This window comes from Silurus aristotelis (genome assembly GCF_946808225.1).
Source record: "Silurus aristotelis genome assembly, chromosome: 15".
Taxonomy (NCBI): Eukaryota; Metazoa; Chordata; class Actinopteri; order Siluriformes; family Siluridae; genus Silurus; species Silurus aristotelis.
The window spans coordinates 904569-923800 of NC_139588.1; the positions used below are offsets into that span (position 1 = coordinate 904569).

General features: G+C 35.1%; 1 long non-coding RNA gene across 1 annotated transcript; it reads left to right on the plus strand.

Annotated features, from left to right (window-relative positions):
- The first annotated feature begins 10746 nt into the window (after positions 1–10746).
- LOC310738313 lies at positions 10747–12460 on the plus strand. Its single transcript, XR_014537031.1, has 3 exons — positions 10747–10972; positions 11666–11755; positions 11887–12460. It is a non-coding gene; the product is annotated as an uncharacterized lncRNA (long non-coding RNA).
- Positions 12461–19232: the final 6772 nt, after the last annotated feature.

A 19232-nucleotide genomic window follows, 5' to 3' on the forward strand; every position in this document is an offset into this window, starting at 1 on the left:
AATTAATAACAGTTATACCAGAGGTCAGAGTAAATTAATAGCAGTTATACCAGAGATCAGAGTAAATTAATAGCAGTTATACCAGAGATCAGAGTAAATTAATAGCAGTTATACCAGAGGTCAGAGTAAATTATTAAGAACAGTTATACCAGAGGTCAGAGTAAATTAATAGCAGTTATACCAGAGGTCAGAGTAAATTATTAAGAACAGTTATACCAGAGATCAGAGTAAATTAATAGCAGTTATACCAGAGGTCAGAGTAAATTAATAATAGCAGTTATACCAGAGGTCAGAGTAAATTAATAGCAGTTATACCAGAGGTCAGAGTAAATTAATAATAGCAGTTATACCAGAGGTCAGTGTAAATTATAAATAGCAGTTATACCAGAGGTCAGAGTAAATTGATAATAGCAGTTATACCAGAGGTCAGTGTAAATTATAAATAGCAGTTATACCAGAGGTCAGCGTAAATTAATAGCAGTTATACCAGAGGTCAGAGTAAATTAATAATAGCAGTTATACCAGAAATCAGAGTAAATTAATAATAGCAGTTATACCAGAGCTCAGTGTAAATTAAAAACAGTTATACCAGAGGTCAGAGTAAATTAATAACAGTTATACCAGAGATCAGAGTTAATTAATAGCAATTATACCAGAGGTCAGAGTAAATTAATAGCAGAGTAAATTAATAGCAGTTGTACCAGAGGTCAGATTAAATTAATAATAGCAGTTATACCAGAGGTCAGAGTAAATTAATAGCAGTTATACCAGAGGTCAGGGTAAATTAATAACAGTTATACTAGAGGTCTGAGTAAATTAATGGCAGTTATACCAGAGGTCAGAGTAAATTAATAATAGCAGTTATACCAGAGGTCAGAGTAAATTAATAGCAGTTATACCAGAGGTCAGAGTAAATTATTAATAGCAGTTATACCAGAGGTCAGAGTAAAGTAATAGCAGTTATACCAGAGGTCAGAGTAAATTAATAACAGTTATACCAGAGGTCAGAGTAAAGTAATAGCAGTTATACCAGAGGTCAGAGTAAATTATTAGCAGTTATACCAGAGGTCAGAGTAAATTAATAATAGCAGTTATACCAGAGGTCAGAGCAAAGTAATAGCAGTTATACCAGAGGTCAGAGTAAATTAATAACAGTTATACCAGAGGTCAGAGTAAAGTAATAGCAGTTATACCAGAGGTCAGAGTAAATTATTAGCAGTTATACCAGAGGTCAGAGTAAATTAATAATAGCAGTTATACCAGAGATCAGAGTAAATTAATAGCAGTTATACCAGAGGTCAGCGTAAATTAATAACAGTTATACCAGAGGTCAGAGTAAATTAATAGCAGTTATACCAGAGGTCAGGGTAAAGTTAAAGTTATGGCAGTTATTCCAGAGCTCAGTGTAAATTAATAACATTTATACCAGAGGTCAGAGTTAATTAATAGCAATTATACCAGAGGTCAGAGTAAAGTAATAGCAGTTATACCAGCAGTCAGAGTAAATTAATAACAGTTATAACAGAGGTCAGAGTAAAGTAATAGCAGTTATACCAGAGGTCAGAGTAAATTAATGGCAGTTATACCAGAGGTCAGAGTAAATTAATAACAGTTATACCAGAGGTCAGAGTAAATTAATAGCAGTTATACCAGAGGTCAGGGTAAAGTTAAAGTTATGGCAGTTATACCAGAGGTTAGAGTAAATTTATAGCAATTATACCAGAGATCAGAGTAAATTAATAGCAGTTATACCAGAGATCAGAGTAAATTAATAGCAGTTATACCAGAGGTCAGAGTAAATTATTAATAACAGTTATACCACAGGTCAGAGTAAATTAATAGCAGTTATACCAAAGATCAGAGTAAATTAATAGCAGTTATACCAGAGATCAGAGTAAATTAATAGCAGTTATACCAGAGGTCAGAGTAAATTATTAATAACAGTTATACCAGAGGTCAGAGTAAAGTAATAGCAGTTATACCAGAGGTCAGAGTAAATTAATGGCAGTTATACCAGAGGTCAGAGTAAATTAATAATAGCAGTTATACCAGAGATCAGAGTAAATTAATAGCAGTTATACCAGAGGTCAGCGTAAATTAATAACAGTTATACCAGAGGTCAGAGTAAATTAATAGCAGTTATACCAGAGATCAGAGTAAATTAATAGCAGTTATACCAGAGGTCAGAGTAAATTAATAAAAGCAGTTATACCAGAGATCAGAGTAAAGTAATAGCAGTTATACCAGAGGTCAGAGTAAATTAATGGCAGTTATACCAAAAGTCAGAGTAAATTAATAATAGCAGTTATACCAGAGATCAGAGTAAATTAATAACAGTTATACCAGAGGTCAGAGTAAATTGATAGCAGTTATACCAGAGGTCAGGGTAAAGTTAAAGTTATGGCAGTTATACCAGAGGTCAGAGTAAATTAATAGCAGTTATACCAGAGGTCAGAGTAAATTAATAATAGTAGTTATTCCAGAGGTCAGAGTAAATTAATAATAGCAGTTATAGCAGAGATCACAGTAAATTAATAAAAGCAGTTATATCAGAGATCAGTGTAAATTAATAACAGTTGTACCAGAGATCAGAGTAAATTAATAGCAGTTATACCAGAGATCAGAGTAAATTAATAGAAGTTATACCAGGGATCAGAGTAAATTAATAGCAGTTATACCAGAGGTCAGAGTAAAGTAATAGCAGTTATACCAGAGGTCAGAGTAAATTAATGGCAGTTATACCAGAGGTCAGAGTAAATTAATAATAGCAGTTATAACAGAGATCAGAGTAAATTAATAGCAGTTATACCAGAGGTCAGCGTAAATTAATAACAGTTATACCAGAGGTCAGAGTAAATTAATAGCAGTTATACCAGAGGTCAGGGTAAAGTTAAAGTTATGGCAGTTATACCAGAGGTTAGAGTAAATTTATAGCAGTTATACCAGAGATCAGAGTAAATTAATAGCAGTTATACCAGAGATCAGAGTAAATTAATAGCAGTTATACCAGAGATCAGAGTAAATTATTAATAACAGTTATACCAGAGGTCAGAGTAAATTAATAGCAGTTATACCAGAGGTCAGAGTAAATTAATGGCAGTTATACCAGAGGTCAGAGTAAATTAATAATAGCAGTTATACCAGAGATCAGAGTAAATTAATAACAGTTATACGAGAGGTCAAAGTAAATTAATAGCAGTTATACCAGAGGTCAGGGTAAAGTTAAAGTTATGGCAGTTATACCAGAGGTCAGAGTAAATTAATAGCAGTTATACCCGAGGTCAGAGTAAATTAATAGCAGTTATACCAGAGGTCAGAGTAAATTAATAATAGCAGTTTTTCCAGAGGTCAGAGTAAATTAATAATAGCAGTTATAGCAGAGATCAGTGTAAATTAATAACAGTTGTACCAGAGATCAGAGTAAATTAATAACAGTTATACCAGAGATCAGAGTAAATTAATAGCAGTTATACCAGAGATCAGAGTAAATTAATAGCAGTTATACCAGAGGTCAGAGTAAATTAATAACAGTTGTACCAAAGGTCAGAGTAAATTAATAGCAGTTGTACCAGAGGTCAGAGTAAATTAATAACAGTTATACCAGTGATCAAATTAAATTAATAGCAGTTATACCAGAGACCAGAGTAAATTAATAGCAGAGTAAATTAATAACAGTTATACCAGAGGTCAGAGTAAATTAATACCAGTTATACCAGAGGTCAGAGTGAATTAATAACAGTTATACCAGAGGTCAGGGTAAAGTTAAAGTTATGGCAGTTATACCAGAGGTCAGAGTAAATTAATAGCAGTTATACCAGAGATCAGAGTAAATTAATAGCAGTTATACCAGAGGTCAGGGTAAAGTTAAAGTTATGGCAGTTATACCAGAGGTCAGAGTAAATTAATAGCAGTCATACCAGAGATCAGAGTAAATTAATAGCAGTTATACCAGAGATCAGAGTAAATTAATAGCAGTTATACCAGAGGTCAGAGAAAATTATTAATAACAGTTATACCAGAGGTCAGAGTAAATTAATAGCAGTTATACCAGAGATCAGAGTAAATTAATAGCAGTTATACCAGAGGTCAGAGTAAAGTAATAGCAGTTATACCAGAGGTCAGAGTAAATTAATAATAGCAGTTATACCAGAGATCAGAGTAAATTAATAGCAGTTATACCAGAGGTCAGCGTAAATTAATAACAGTTATACCAGAGGTCAGAGTAAATTAATAGCAGTTATACCAGAGATCAGAGTAAATTAATAGCAGTTATACCAGAGGTCAGAGTAAATTAATAAAAGCAGTTATACCAGAGATCAGAGTAAAGTAATAGCAGTTATACCAGAGGTCAGAGTAAAGTAATAGCAGTTATACCAGAGGTCAGAGTAAATTAATGGCAGTTATACCAAAAGTCAGAGTAAATTAATAATAGCAGTTATACCAGAGATCAGAGTAAATTAATAGCGGTTATACCAGAGGTCAGAGTAAATTAATAACAGTTATACCAGAGGTCAGAGTAAATTAATAGCAGTTATACCAGAGGTCAGGGTAAAGTTAAAGTTATGGCAGTTATACCAGAGGTCAGAGTAAATTAATAGCAGTTATACCAGAGGTCAGAGTAAATTAATAGCAGTTATACCAGAGGTCAGGGTAAAGTTAAAGTTATGGCAGTTATACCAGAGGTCAGAGTAAATTAATAATAGTAGTTATTCCAGAGGTCAGAGTAAATTAATAATAGCAGTTATAGCAGAGATCACAGTAAATTAATAAAAGCAGTTATATCAGAGATCAGTGTAAATTAATAACAGTTGTACCAGAGATCAGAGTAAATTAATAGCAGTTATACCAGAGATCAGAGTAAATTAATAGAAGTTATACCAGGGATCAGAGTAAATTAATAGCAGTTATACCAGAGGTCAGAGTAAAGTAATAGCAGTTATACCAGAGGTCAGAGTAAATTAATGGCAGTTATACCAGAGGTCAGAGTAAATTAATAATAGCAGTTATAACAGAGATCAGAGTAAATTAATAGCAGTTATACCAGAGGTCAGCGTAAATTAATAACAGTTATACCAGAGGTCAGAGTAAATTAATAGCAGTTATACCAGAGGTCAGGGTAAAGTTAAAGTTATGGCAGTTATACCAGAGGTTAGAGTAAATTTATTGCAGTTATACCAGAGATCAGAGTAAATTAATAGCAGTTATACCAGAGATCAGAGTAAATTATTAATAACAGTTATACCAGAGGTCAGAGTAAATTAATAGCAGTTATACCAGAGGTCAGAGTAAATTAATGGCAGTTATACCAGAGGTCAGAGTAAATTAGTAATAGCAGTTATACCAGAGATCAGAGTAAATTAATAACAGTTATACGAGAGGTCAAAGTAAATTAATAGCAGTTATACCAGAGGTCAGGGTAAAGTTAAAGTTATGGCAGTTATACCAGAGGTCAGAGTAAATTAATAGCAGTTATACCCGAGGTCAGAGTAAATTAATAGCAGTTATACCAGAGGTCAGAGTAAATTAATAATAGCAGTTTTTCCAGAGGTCAGAGTAAATTAATAATAGCAGTTATAGCAGAGATCAGTGTAAATTAATACAGTTGTACCAGAGATCAGAGTAAATTAATAACAGTTATACCAGAGATCAGAGTAAATTAATAGCAGTTATACCAGAGATCAGAGTAAATTAATAGCAGTTATACCAGAGATCAGTGTAAATTAATAACAGTTACACAAGAGGTCAGAGTAAATTAATAGCAGTTATACCAGAGGTCAGAGTAAATTAATTACAGTTGTACCAAAGGTCAGAGTAAATTAATAGCAGTTGTACCAGAGGTCAGAGTAAATTAATAACAGTTATACCAGTGATCAAATTAAATGAATAGCAGTTATACCAGAGACCAGAGTAAATTAATAGCAGAGTAAATTAATAACAGTTATACCAGAGGTCAGAGTAAATTTATACCAGTTATACCAGAGGTCAGAGTGAATTAATAACAGTTATACCAGAGATCAGAGTAAATTAATAGCAGTTATACCAGAGGTCAGGGTAAAGTTAAAGTTATGGCAGTTATACCAGAGGTCAGAGTAAATTAATAGCAGTTATACCAGAGATCAGAGTAAATTAATAGCAGTTATACCAGAGATCAGAGTAAATTAATAGCAGTTATACCAGAGGTCAGAGAAAATTATTAATAACAGTTATACCAGATGTCAGAGTAAATTAATAGCAGTTAAACCAGAGATCAGAGTAAATTAATAGCAGTTATACCAGAGGTCAGAGTAAATTAATAATAGCAGTTATACCAGAGATCAGAGTAAATTAATAGCAGTTATACCAGAGGTCAGCGTAAATTAATAACAGTTATACCAGAGGTCAAAGTAAATTAATAGCAGTTATACCAGAGGTCAGGGTAAAGTTAAAGTTATGGCAGTTATACCAGAGGTCAGAGTAAATTAATAGCAGTTATACCAGAGGTCAGAGTAAATTAAAAGCAGTTATACCAGAGGTCAGAGTAAATTAATAATAGCAGTTATTTCAGAGGTCAGAGTAAATTAATAATAGCAGTTATAGCAGAGATCAGAGTAAATTAATAATAGCAGTTATACCAGAGATCAGTTTAAATTAATAACAGTTGTACCAGAGATCAGAGTAAATTAATAACAGTTATACCAGAGATCAGAGTAAATTAATAGCAGTTATACCAGAGCTCAGTGTAAATTAATAACAGTTACACAAGAGGTCAGAGTAAATTAATAGCAGTTATACCAGAGATCAGAGTAAATTATTAATAGCAGTTATACCAGAGATCAGAGTAAATTATTAATAGCAGTTATACCAGAGATCAGAGTAAATTATTAATAACAGTTATACCAGAGGTCAGAGTAAATTAATAGCAGTTATACCAGAGATCAGAGTAAATTATTAATAGCAGTTATACAAGAGGTCAGAGTAAATTAATAGCAGTTATACCAGTGATCAAATTAAATTAATAGCAGTTATACCAGAGACCAGAGTAAATTATTAGCAGAGTAAATTAATAGCAGCTATACCAGAGGTCAGAGTAAATTAATAATAGCAGTTATACCAAAGGTCAGAATAAATTAATAACAGTTATACCAGAGGTCAAAATAAATTAATAACAGTTATACCAGAGGTCAGAGCAAATAGCAGTTATACCAGAGGTCAGAGAAAATTAATACCAGTTATACCAGAGAACAGATTAAATTAATAATAACAGTTCAGAGTAAATAGCAGTTATACCAGAGGTCAGAGTAAATAGCAGTTATACCAGAGGTCAGAGTAAATTATTAATAACAGTTATACCAGAGGTCAGAGTAAATTAATAACAGTTGTACCAGAGGTCAGAGAAAATTAATACCAGTTATACCAGAGAACAAAGTAAATTAATAATAGCAGTTATACCAGAGGTCAGAGTAAATTAATAACAGTTATACCAGAGGTCAGAGTAAATTAATAATAGCAGTTATACGAGAGGTCAGAGTAAATTAATAGCAGCTATACCAGAGGTCAGAGTAAATTAATAATAGCAGTTATACCAAAGGTCAGAATAAATTAATAACAGTTATACCAGAGGTCAAAATAAATTAATAACAGTTATACCAGAGGTCAGAGCAAATTAATACCAGTTATACCAGAGAACAGAGTAAATTAATAATAGCAGTTATACCAGAGGTCAGAGTAAATTAATAGCAGTTATACCAGAGGTCAGAGTAAATTAATAATAGCAGTTATACCAAAGGTCAGAATAAATTAATAACAGTTATACCAGAGGTCAAAATAAATTAATAACAGTTATACCAGAGGTCAGAGAAAATTAATACCAGTTATACCAGAGAACAGAGTAAATTAATAATAGCAGTTATACCAGAGGTCAGAGTAAATTAATAATAGCAGTTATACCAAAGATCAGAGTAAATTAATAACAGTTATACCAGAGATCAGAGCAAATAGCAGGTATACCAGAGGTCAGAGTAAATTATCAGCAGTTATACCAGAGCTCAGAGTAAATTAATAGCAGTTATACCAGAGGTCAGAGTAAATTAATAGCAGTTATACCAGAGGCCAGAGTAAATTAATAATAGCAGTTATACCAGAGGTCAGAGTAAATTAATAATAGCAGTTATACCAGAGGTCAGAGTAAATTAATAATAGCAGTTATACCAGAGGTCAGAGTAAATTATCAGCAGTTATACCAGAGGTCAGAGTAAATTAATAGCAGTTATACCAGAGGTCAGAGTAAATTAATAACAGTTATACCAGAGGTCAGAGCAAATAGCAGGTATACCAGAGGTCAGAGTAAATTATCAGCAGTTATACCAGAGCTCAGAGTAAATTAATAGCAGTTATACCAGAGATCAGAGTAAATTAATAATAGCTGTTATACCAGAGGTCAGAGTAAATTAATAACAGTTTTACCAGAGATCAGAGTAAATTAATAACAGTTATACCAGAGATCAGAGTAAATTAATAATAGCAGTTATACCAGAGGTCAGAGTAAATTAATAACAGTTATACCAGAGATCAGAGTAAATTAATAATAGCAGTTATACCAGAGGTCAGTGTAAATTAATAACAGTTATACCAGAGATCAGTGTAAATTAATAATAGCTGTTATACCAGAGATCAGTGTAAATTAATAATAACAGTTATACCAGAGATCAGAGTAAATTAATAACAGTTATACCAGAGGTCAGAGTAAATTAATAGCAGTTATACCAGAGGTCAGAGTAAATTATTAATAGCAGTTATACCAGAGATCAGAGTAAATTAATAATAGCAGTTATACCAGAGGTCAGAGTAAATTAATAATAGCAGTTATACCAGAGGTCAGAGTAAATTAATAGCAGTTATACCAGAGGTCAGAGTAAATTAATAACAGTTATACCAGAGGTCAGAGTAAATTAATAGCAGTTATACCAGAGGTCAGAGTAAATTATTAATAGCAGGTATACCAGAGATCAGAGTAAATTAATAATAGCAGTTATACCAGAGATCAGAGTAAATTAATAATAGCAGTTGTACCAGAGGTCAGAGTAAATTAATAACAGTTGTACCAGAGGTCAGATTAAATGAATAGCAGTTATACCAGAGATCAGAGTAAATTAATAGCAGTTAAACCAAAAGTCAGATTACATTAATATCAGAGTAAATTAATAGCAGTTATACCAGAGATCAGATTAAATTAATATCAGAGTAAATTAATAACAGTTATACCAGAGGTCAGAGTAAATTAATAACAGTTATACCAGAGCTCAGTGTAAATTAATAACAGTTACACCAGAGGTCAGAGTAAATTAATAGCAGTTATACCAGAGCTCAAAGTAAATAGCAGGTATACCAGATATCAGGGTCAAATTTCTTTCGGCGTCTCCTGTTAGGGGTCGCCACAGCGGATCCTCCGCACGTTTTTGATTTGGCGCACGTTTTACGCTGGATGCCCTTCCTAACGCAACCCTTCCTAATTTATCCGGGCTTGGGACCGGCACTGAAAGTGGCTGGGGTTGGTTCCCTGACCGGGGATCGAACCTGGGTCGCAGCGGTATGAGCGCTGCATCTGAACCACTAGACCACCAGGGGTATACCAGATATCAGAGTAAATTATTAATAACAGTTATACCAGAGGCCAGAGTAAATTAATAATAGCAGTTATACCAGAGGTCAGAGTAAATTAATAGCAGTTATACCAGAGATCAGAGTAAATTAATAACAGTTATACCAGAGGTCAGAGGAAAGTAATACACTGTAAAAATGATTAAGAGTTTTAGTCAGGTGAACAAGTAAAATCATGTCCTGTCAACTTGCAGTTCTTCACTACACAACTGGATGAGTTCTAACAACCTCGACTTGATGGGAAATGGAAAACTTTAAATAACAAGTTCATATAACAATAAAACATAAGTTCTATCAATTTTCTCTGTAATGTGCATGTGCCAGAAACTCTACGTCATTAAACCGTACTATTTTAACGAAGTTGAGACAGAGGCACCATCCGCCATTTTCTGCACTTGAAGTTGCTGATCATGCCAGAAAAGATGAAGGAGCTCGCGATTACAGATGAACTTTATTCACTGCAAATAATGTAGAGTAAGCATATTTTCATTAATGTTAATTAAGACTTGTTTCGTTAGCGCTCTTATAGCTCTTATTTATAAGACTATAAGAAAAAAATCTGTTTGCCCATCAGAACACTATGATTACACATTTGTTTATTTAAATGTCTTTAATTGTATTTTCATGGGGTTTTTAATCGGTTCATTAAAACGAACTGTCCGAAAGAACCGGTTCACGGAAAATGACTGATTGTGTAACAGTGATGACTCTGGACGTGATGATTCGTGCTTGATTGATCAAAATGCTTGATTGACTTATGTTTCTTAAACGCTCAGTCAATAATTTGTAAAAAAATGTATTTAAAAATTAACGACTAATCGTTTAAGAAACAGACATACACCTGAGCACGTGCAAACGGTGTCTTCTGTATAGCTAACTTGCGTGTTGATCTTGCATTAATGTAACATCACAACTTTTTGTAGTTTAATAATCACATCATTAAACTTTTGTCATTTGTGTTATCTATGAAGCCCTGAAGAATCATGAACTGTAGTAACATTTTCAGCTAATAAAAGCTTTATTTACAGCGTCGCTTAATTTCATAATGCCAGCAATATCATCACTATAATATTGAATGTATCACCCAGTCATAGAAGTTTATACTTTTATCCTCATTGTATTTGGTAAGTAAGATGTTCAGTGAATATTTCTGTGTTTAACGTGTATGTGTACTTTGATGGAGTTTATTGTTTTTTTTATTTGCAGGATCAGTACAGTGCAAGTAGAGTGGAAGCACAACTCCATATCAATGAGGTGGTGTTGCAAGATTTGTAGATTTTCCTCATCCAACCAGCGTGCCCTAATCACACATTACAAGCTGAGACACTGCCATCAGGCAAGTCACTGTCCACTCCCATGCATCTATAAAGATTGTGTATGCACATTTAGTAAACATTTTAAAATACATTCTCTTTGTATGATGAAAACATAAAAAGTTCAGTCTTTGTTTAGAATAAAGTTTGTATTCGCTACTAGATTAATATCAAACCTCATTGGTTCTTTTGATCAAATGTTGTGACACAAGAACAACTGAGGTTTGATGTATTATGTCATGGTAACATAAAAACTGATATGATCGGTTTATTACACAAAGTTATCTTTAAAAAAAATGTTTAAAAATGGTAACATGAGTGATCCACTACTTTAACAGAATTCTTTGCTTTTTAGAGCTGAACAGCCTAGCCACTATTCGTTTTCATTTTATTGAATGAATGTTTGGAGTGGCATGTTGATGAGTAAATGATAATATCTTTGGTAACCTATCCAGCAGGATTAGACACCCCTGAATTAAGTGGCATGAGCGTGTTACATCCACTATGAAATCTTATTTTGGTTAAAAAAAAAATTTGTTGTTGCACACATCATTGTCAATTTATTTACAATAAAAGTATACAAGTGTAAATATGCAAATTTAAAAAAAGTTTACATTTTTTCAAAAGCATCAAAGAATGAGGGAGGGGGAGAAATGATAAAGAAAAACAAAGGATTGAAAGAATAAAGCTTGTACTTTAACTATTATATTTTACAGACAACAAAGCAAAAGATGAGGACAGCAGCATTGCTGCATCTGCCATGGTACATGCGAGAGACTCCTTCAAAATTCATGAAGATATGCGAGGTAAGCTAATACATGGAAGGCAAAACCAGGGAAAATGAAACATTAGATCTCTCAATTTGCAGGGGACTGGGACTATATTTGTGTAATTGCTTTTAAGTAATAATACCTTGTTTTGTTTACATTCTATAAAGCCCAGTGACCGTGAAGAGGATGTGATCCAGGGTGTGGTGATTGGAATTCTTGTGGTGGTGGAAAATGTGATGGAACCTCTCCCAGCATTCTACAATGACGTTGCCCTGGTGATTGAGGAAGAAGTGGTAATGCGTCACCTGACTGACATTCCTAATGCTTTTCTGAACCTGATGGGTCTGGTGTATGCATTACATCTTCACTACACAAAGGAACTAAAATTCCCTTTTGAAGTGATACAGCAGCTGTTTATTGGAGTTGGATCAGACTCTTTGAATACCAAGTTGCTGCGATAAGACAGAAAACAAACAAAAGCTTTTTTCCATTTTGCTACTGTTTAATGGTTGTACTGTTTTAAAGTGTAAGAGCATTGTTGTTTTTAGATCTCATTGTTTTAAGTGGGAAATTGGGATTCTTGAAATCTGTTCAAACTGACTGTTTTCTTGTTCGCTTGTACTGCTTCCTCTTTCCTTGTTTTTTACTATGATTGGGAATTGAAGACAGTTTTTGAACAGTTGAATGTAAAGTTTAACACGGCTTATTGTGAATTATTCATGTACGCTTGTTCTTGCAATGAATATATCTGATGACAAGGAGAGTTATTTGTACTATTTTGGCTGGAGGATGTGGGTCTGTTCATACAGAAGTTTGCCCCTGTTTGTGTGAGCTGTGTATGTGAAGGTTTTTCTTGTCGAGTGTTTTTATAGCTTTGTAAGAGGTTTCTTCATGTCTGTGTTTTTGGATGCAGTGTATCTGTTTAAAAAATAAATGCTGAGAGTTTGAATTTTGCAGTTGTGTTGATTTCATAAAAAAATCTGGTTAGATTTCCAGAACTACTTGTCAAACCAAAGTCCAGTAAATGTTTGAATATGTGACATGATTGAAGATGCACTGATGCTTAGAGTGATTTTGCCTTTACTTTTCTCCAAAACTCCACAGTAAAATGAATTGAAATTTTAAATAAGAATATAATAAACAGGGAGACTCTAAATAAAAATGATTTGAAAGATTGAGCAAACCTAAAAAAGATTTTTAAATGCGTGAATATGGTGAATAAAATGCACTGTTTTTTTCTATTTCTTAACGGAAACGCCGTTCTGAAGCGTTTTTACATGTATTTTGACCGCTCCCAGCACCCGTACCGTACGTGTACGATTAGACGCGCAACACAAAGTGCGGCTGCTTAACCGTGTATTTTCAAGATGTGGCCTTAACCTCAGTGTGGAAAAGCGACTGATCCGAAGCTGCTGCTTTTCAACTGATACACACTGTGGGGTCAAAAGTATTTGGACATCGGTCTTTTCGAGTCAGATGTGGTTCATTCACTATTTATGCTGAGAACCTGCATGAAGGTGGTACTAAATTTATTAAATGTACCATTGACATGTTACACCTCAACTTGCTCTGACCTTAAATCAGGCTCTAAACTGTAGCAGTTCCTCCTCCACCCACACGGGGGAGACTCCTCCGTGGAAGTTACGCTGAGTTACAGGAAGTCATGCTGGGTTTCTGTAGGTTCTGTAGGTGGACAATTTTATTGCATCTCATGTAAAAATTGCAGTAGCAGTTCTACAGAATTCACGTCTCAGTGAGAGAAAAAGCTCAACTTTAGTAACTCATCCTGCTGTTTTAATCAAAAGATTTCAATAAAAAGAGAATCTCAGCATCTCCAACTAGAAATACAATGTGGATTCTGTTCAGGTTCATACAGCAGGTAATGGAACTCATCATCAGTTTGCATGTTAATGAGCAGGATGAAGCATTTATTCATTAGTTATTTATCCAGTTATCATCTGTTAACCTGTTATTTCAACAAAACCAGATTTTCTCCTGCAAACCAAGTTCAAGAAAATGCTACAAGTAATTGACTCCCATGTCGTGTTTGCTGTACTTTAGAATGTAATACTTTATTGCACTGAGGTGCTTCAGTACCTAAAGGTCTACATTTAAACATATTTATGATTTTATAATAATAATCTTTATTTTTATTATATGCAGATTTACACATATATGAAATCTCACACTGCCCTCTAGTGGCCCTGTCACGACTTTCTTTTTACTTAATTCTGTACAAATATTATTAATGGGGTTTTGTTGTCTAGTTATATGTGATGTTGATCTTTTACAAAGCAACATATTTTTCTTAATAATATTAAACTGTCTTAAACTTAAACTGTTTACTGTTTTGCATGTATAATTTTTGAGATGCATTTTTGTGATATAAATAAATGAAACAGAAGTTAAATGAAGCTGATTAAAATTAATGTAATAAATAATGTAGAAATAACGAGTACAGATTTAATAAAATAAAATCCAGTCTTTATGGTGAGAACCTGCATGAAGTTAGTATTAAATGTATTAAAAGGCCTCATTCATACAACTGAGCAGTTGAGGGCCCATGATAGCAGCTCCAACAGACATTTAGTTGAATCTTCTGAGGAGAAGTGGGTTCCACACACCAGCCATCAACCAGAAAAGAGGTTTAAGCAGTCTCCAAACTCAGCACCTGTTTCAGCTCTACCAGTAAGAGTGAGAGACAGAAAATCCCAGTCTTCACTGGTTGTATCCCCCAACACACCTGAAGAGAGGTGGAATAAGGATTTTACACCCCAGCCAGTCTGTAGCCCATCTGTCATGGCACTTGTTGATGAGAAGATGTTGGGAACGGGCTACAAACTGTTCGTTGATGACTTCTACACAAGTCCAGCACTGTTTAGAGATCTCCTAAAAAAGAACATCTGAGCATGTGGGAAATTTCAGTCCACAAACCCTCAAACCATCACCAACAAGCTTCTGAAAAAAGCTCCTCGAGGCCTCATCACTGGCTGAGAGAAGAGGATGTGCTGTTTGTAGAATGGAAGGATAAAAGGAAGGTCCAGATGTGCTCCATCATTCACAGAGGCACTGAAGGAAGCATTGTGCTACTTTTATTTTCATGACTTTCTTCTTCTACTGTTTTTCTAATGTTCAAATACCAGTCTTATGCTTATTGTGTGAATGTTATTATTCCCAGTACATTTGGTTATCAGGCTGCTTTTCCTCAAACAGACGGAGGGAGAAAAGGACTACACACAGTCTCAGAATAATGTTTATAGGAATCTCCTTTTTATTGTATTTTCTTCAAAGCTGAAATATAAACTCATTACACATGTGACTTTTAACCCGTCACTATTCTGGATTGCTTCAGGACCGAATTCATGTATTTATATATAAATGTTTTATGACGTACACATTTTTTCATTAAGGAATTTCAGCATCTTTGGATGATGTAAAGCCCAAAGTGTGTTTTTTTAAAAGAGATGTAAATTGTGTATGTAGCACACTGTTGTCAGGAACTTTTACCATTGAAAGTCAGGAAGGTCATTTTCAGCTGTGGGGCCCAAAAGTGGGGCTGAAACCGAACAGGGTTCAAGAAACCGGGTTTATTTTCATATAAGTAACAGTATTTAATTCAGTAAACTGAAGTTGATTTAAAGGAGAATTCAGTGCTGTTTAGTTCAGTAAAGTCTTCATTTAATCCAAAACTATTCCATTCATTAAGTTCAATTATCCTCAAATTAATATTTTTACATTCAATAAAAACAAATCATCCAGTTTTATTGATGTTTATTTAGTGAATAATGCATTTAATAAACAATTGGTTTCACTCAGAATGACGTTTTATTTTTTAATAATTAAAAATGTTTTTTATAAAACTCATCTGAAGCATAAAGTTTTACAATAAATACAATAAACAGCATTTTGCCTAAAATACTCACATACAGGTTTTATAATAATCACAATTAAAATGTTTTCCAACTTCTGCCTCCTTTCAGTTGAGGGGAAAAAGAAGCTAAAAATGCACCAGTCGTTTAAAACAAAACCAATATAGAAACATTTCTTCCAGCTCATAAATCCTATAAAACATGCAGCATTAAACATGAACTTCCAGCAGATGAACATCTCATAATACTGTCTGGAAGTGAGAAATGTACAGGTTGTTTTTACTCCATACACATGAACTTACTTTGATCAGAAACACAATCATACTCCAAATCAATTAATCAATAAAGTCAATAAAAGAATCCCAAACTGCTGTGTGTCTTGTCCTTGCTATTAATGACGTCATTAGAGCTCCACTACTTCTAATTTCCTGCTGTGACAGTGAGCTCTAATACACATCACACTGCCTCCTACTGGTCATTTATGATTCTGCAACATTCAGCACATGCGCAGGAAAGCACAGATGTGACGTCGCAAAATAAGGGCGGGGCTTCACTGTGTGACGTCACAGTAGGACAAGTCTGTATAAGTCAGAACAGTCAGTATTTCTCATTTCTCTGATCAGTTACTGTGAGTAACGAGACATAAAGTTAAGAATGGAAGTGGAAGAGATTTTTCAAAGCATAAGAAAAAAGAAATCTAAACAGGCTGCTGAAAAGAAGGAGGCACTGAAACACATAGAGAAAGTAGCAGCAGAGTTGGATTCATTTCTTAATCTGATAAAGGAGAAGAGAACACCAGAGACAGAAGAGAAAGACATTCTGGTACAGATGGTACAAGAGCTGGAGGCTACTTTGGCCTCTGAGCAAAAGGACCGGGAACAAGAGATAAATGAGAGAAGCGCCACATACCTCCAGAACATCACTAAGCTTCTGTCTTCACTGAAACTCCATGAGGAACAAGAGAAAATTGTAGAAAGTGAGAGAGAAAGCTGGGCAAGAGAACAAAAACAACTGCAGGAACGTGTTGCTCAGCTGGAGGCCACTTTGGAATTTGTACAAAATAAATTTGAGAAAGAAAAAGAGAAGGCCAAACTAGACATGGAGGAGATGATCACCTCAAAGCTCCAAACCACTAGGGATCTCCAGAATTCCCTGATTTACTGTGAAGAAGAGAAGAAGATTGCAAAGCATGAGAGAAATAATTTAATGGGAGACCGAGAGCGACTGGAGGAACATGTTGCTCAGCTGGAGGAAACTTTAAAATTTGAGCAATATAAATTCAGGCAAGAAAAAAAGAAGACCAAACTAGACATTGAGGAGATGATCACCTCACAGCTCCAAACCACCAGGGATCTCCAGGATTCCCTGATTCACTGTGAAGAAGAGAAGAAGACTGCAAAGGATGAGAGAGATCATTTGATGAGAGACAGAGAGCGACTGGAGGAACGTGTTGCTCTGCTGGAGGAAACTTTGGAATCTGAGAGAAATAAATGGAAGGAAAAACTAAAGGCCAAACGACAGATCAATCACTTAATACACAACTTCCTCAATAATTCATTAAGAACAGGAAATAGCAGCAGTGGAGAGCAAAATATCTGCAAAGCTCTGGGCAGGTTTAGATTCAGCATGTGAGCACATGTTATACATATAATAAAGTACAAAAATAGATCTATCTTTATTGTAATAGTTAATACAAATTACATGTTTAAATATAGTGTGTGTTTTGTTTCTGTTATTAAAGAGAGAGAGAGAGAGAAAGAGAGAGAGAGAGAGAGAGAGAGAGAGAGAGAGAGAGAGAGAGAGAGAGAGAGAAAGTGAGAGAAAGTGAGAGAAAGTGAGAGAGAGAGAGAGAGAGAGAGAGAGAGAGAGAGAGAGAGAGAGAGAGAGAGAGAGAGAGAGAGGGTGACAGGAAGAGAAGGATATGGATTATTAAGTGTCCTTATTGTTGTATGAAAGTTTTTGTCACTGTGCAGTTTGGACTCCGGCAAGACTCGCTATGGCAGCATAACTACAAGGGAGAAGCAGAAGGTAACACAGACATGAGGGATCTCTGGGATAAGAGACGACCCACCACACCACCGTCAACAAACCCGAGTGAATGTGTGAATGTGAGGGGACGACAGCATACAAATATCCCAGTTCACCAAACACTCTATATCCATGTTCCCTCCAGATCTGCTCCTTTACCTAAGAAAAATCTACTGATTAAAGACTCGACTGAATAAATGTGTTTTCAACCTCGACTTGAACACTGAGACTGTGTCTGAGTCCTGAACACTGATTGGAAGGTTGTTCCATAACTGTGGGGCTTTATAAGAAAAAGATCTGCCCCCTGCTGTAGTCTTCATTATTTGAGGAACCAACAGATAACCTGCACCTTTTGATCTAAGTAGGCGTGGAGGATCATACCGTTAAGTGCTTTATACGTCAGTAGTAATATTTTATAATCAGTGTGAGATGTAATTGAGAGCAGTGTAGATGATAAAAACAGGAGTGATGTGGTCATATTTCCTAGATCTAGTGAGAACTCTTGCTGCTGCATTCTGAACTAACTGAAGCTTATTTCTGCACTTACTCACACACCCAGACAGTAAAGCGTTACAGTAGTCTAATCTAGAAGTAACAAAAGCATCAACTACCGTAATTTCTGGACTATAAAGCGCACCCATGTATAAGCCACACCCACTGAATTTTTAAAAAAATATATATTTTTAACATAAATAAGCCGCACCTGTCTATAAGCCTACACTGAAACTAAACAACTTAACACAGGCTTTAACGAAAGACAGTGCCTGTAACACGGCTTGTAACAAAACAGGAGCCTACCAGTAAAGTCAATGGTCCTCCTGTGAACTGGAACCAGTGAAGTCATCTCCTTCAGGGTAGGAGTTGAACAGCCTCAGAATTGCTTCATCTGATGTTCTCTCAGAATCGTTTTCATTGTCGCTCTGTTCATGTTCATCTGTAGGCAAATTCCCCGCTGAGCTCGTGCTGCCCTCTTCAACACACAGTAGTGCAGACTTTAGAAACCCGTTGATTATAGTGGATTTTTTGACCGTGCTCCACGCTGTCAGGATCCACTTGCAGACTCGTCCATAAGTTGCTCTTCTCATTCGGCCCGTTTTAGTGAAGGATTTCTCCCCCCTTGTCATCCAAACCTCCCACTGAATACTTTGTTATGCCCCCGGGAATCACAGCTGGAATGGAGTTTGTCCTCTTGATGGCTTCTTTCACAGAATCTGTTACGTGAGCCCTCATGCTGTCCAGAACGAGCGATGCCTTGTTCGTGTGAAAAAATCCTCCCGGTCGCTTGCCGTATCACTGCGTCAGCCGTTCTTTCATTAGTCTTTCCGTTATCCATCCTTTTCTTGTTTACTTTGACAGCAATTTCTTCCAGGAGTTTTTCTTTTAGCATCGTAATCCATTTAAAGAGGATCATCGGTGAAAGTTTTTCTCCCGACGCCGTACAGCTCAGTACGCAGGTAAAGTGTGTTTTTTCGTGGCCAGTTGATTTTAGCACGATGAATGATTCACCTTTTCTGTTCACAGTCTGAGTTAAGCGGCAGATCAAATGTAAGCGGAACCTCATCCATATGAATGATGTCGTGCGGGACGATGGAATGCTCCGCTATCTTTGCACGAGT